Below are 2,851 nucleotides of genomic sequence, written 5' to 3' on the forward strand. Positions count from 1 at the left end.
AAAAAAGGGGGAAAAAAAAAAAATTTTCAATCTTTTAAACACATGACTAAGTATACATTTCTTTGCTAATTTACCTCATAATTAGCGAGATCCAGGCATAAATTAATTAGCAAAAGGTTCAAATCAATCAACCAATCAATCAACTACACCTCAATCTCAAACTAGCTAAATCAGCTATGTGAATCTACTTAATCTATTACGCTTTATTTAGGTCAATTTCATTTCATAACAAAATATTATAATAATAAGGAAGCAAAAAAAAACAATTTGGCGAATTAAGAAGCAAAAAAAAAAAAAAAAAAAAAAAAAAAAAAACAACAACAACAACAACAACAATTTCAATCTCTTATACACATGACTAAGTATACATTTCTTGCTAATTTACACTCATAATTAGCTAGATCTGACAGAAATTAATTAGCCAAAAGGTTCAAATCAATCAATCAATCAACTACACCTCAATCTCAAACTAGCTAAATTACACAAATCTACTCAATCCATTATACTTTTATTTAGGTCAATTTCATTTCATAACAAAACACTATACTAATAAGAACGCAAAAAAAAAAACAATTTGACTGATTAAGAACACAATAAAATGAAAATGGAAGCTCAAATTTTACCTTTTTTGTTAAGTGGATGAAATCTAAGTTTTTTTGCTTCACTCGCCGATAAGATTTTCTGATAGAGACTTTCGAGAAAATCACGAATAGCAGATTTTCTAAGCTTCCCACTGAAGTTACGATTATTACAGTTTGCACCAGTAAACTCATAGTAATCAATTTGTGATGCTCTTAGTTTAGTTTTATTTATGCATAATAAATAAATTGGCTCTCACATTTGGCCTCAACTGTCAAATATGTCGTGACTTGTGTAAAGCTTTGTTAGTTAGAGCAACTAAAAAAACTGCAAAATGATTATACGACAGCTTTTAAAATTTATATGTCACGTCAATATTTGTATTTACATGTTCAATTTTATATAAGTTAAGGTTAGGGGCGGAGGAAGGAAGGGCCAAGGGTTCATTTGAACCCAATTTGGCGGAAAATTACACTATTTATACATGGGTAAAATTATTTTTATGTGTATATAGTAGATGTTAAATCGCCTTTGACTTCTTCGTGTGTTTATTTTTTTATATTTTGAATCCAGATTATTGAAAATCTTTTGACATGTTGGTGAAGATGTATTTATGTTTTTTTCGAAGTTAAAAAAGCGTCTTGTCAATTGATCTGAGGTTTGAAGGCTTGTTTACCTATTATGCCTTTTATTTGTGTTTCCCTCTTTTCTTTCTCCTTTTGCTTTATATATAGTCCTTTGAGACTTGCAACCTTGAGAATCGAAATTGATATTTTCTTTTTCCTCTATCAACTATGTAAAGATTCCTTAAACAAATTGGAGTTTGAGATTTGTTGTCAAATAATTGATTTAAGTTACAAATGTGTTTTCTCATCATAGTTAATTAAATTTGTGCTAGAACTAGATCGGGAATTCAATGCACTTTTTGTGTATATTATGTGTCATGTCAACTTGCTCGATTTAGATTCATTAGTAGTTCACTTTGGTTTGCTCACGTTCTATTTGTAAAACTAACAAGTTTTAGTTGAGTTCATATATACTTGAACTTTAACTATATAAAAACATCATACATACGAAATTGTCCGAAGTAAATAAATGTACAAAAAATTTAAAAGCGGACACAAATTAAATGATGGCGCCAAAATCAAATATTTGTTCACTTTATCTGTTTCATCCCCGTATGCCAGCAAATTTTAGTGGGCTTTGCAATGGTTTCATAGCTCACTTGGAACTGCTCATATATTATTGGCCGGGCCAACCCAAACTTTTTTTTGCGGGGATTTTCCTGCAAAGGCACTGGTCTTTAATTTCATTTTTTTTGCGAGGATTGTTCTTCTTTTGGGGTGGTCTTTAATTTGCCTCAAATTCTTTGATGTAATGTTGTCGTTAGGTAGTAAAAATGTGGCGTCTCGAGGTTTTGAGTTCGAATACGACTCGGTCGAAAAAATAATAATTTCGCAAGGCAAAGCGAGGCAAAACTCCTCCCAAGGCGAGTTTGCCGTCGACATAAAGCAAAAGTCAAAACTTCTTGCGCGAGATTTTTATTTTTAACTTTTGACTATCTGGGGGTTCGAATCCAGAACCCATGGGTTTTTAGGCAAAGGTAAAAAATTAAAGACCAGTAATTTGAGGGGAAAAAATTAAAGACCACCCCGGAATAAGAACAATCGTGCAAATTGCCCTAACCCAAATATCAGAAAGGGCCTTACAAGGGAGATTGATTTATGCAAACATTGCTTTTTTGGCCACTATTTAGATACTATCCTTATTTTAAAAAATTATGTACATACATCTTTTGGGTAATTATGCTTCCGAATAATGTTAGACTCGGGTCTAATATTTATTTATATATTCTTTCAATCTTACAAACAAAACATTAGATTATCGTCTAACGTTTAGAATAACGTACAAGATTTTAGACAATAGTCTTAACATTGTTGTTATGAGATTTTTAGTCTGCTTAAAAGGAATGTGGTCTAAAACGTTCATAATTTATAAAAGAAATAAAATAGGATAATTTTGTAAAACTGTCGGGAGAAGAAACAACTGATGAAAATTTCACAATACGGAGGAAAAGAACAACGAAGGAGGGAAATTTATCTTTACAAAAATGAGAAAATTTTGACAAATAGTCACTTTTACAGCTACCGTTTGAATATAGCTGATTGTTCTCAGTTTATTACGTGCCCATCAATACACACAAATACTTAATAATACTCACACTTTTTCATACGTACTGCTAGTCAAATCTATATATAATATAATTTAGCGT

This window comes from Lycium ferocissimum, chromosome 9 (assembly GCF_029784015.1).
Source record: "Lycium ferocissimum isolate CSIRO_LF1 chromosome 9, AGI_CSIRO_Lferr_CH_V1, whole genome shotgun sequence".
Taxonomy (NCBI): domain Eukaryota; kingdom Viridiplantae; phylum Streptophyta; class Magnoliopsida; order Solanales; family Solanaceae; genus Lycium; species Lycium ferocissimum.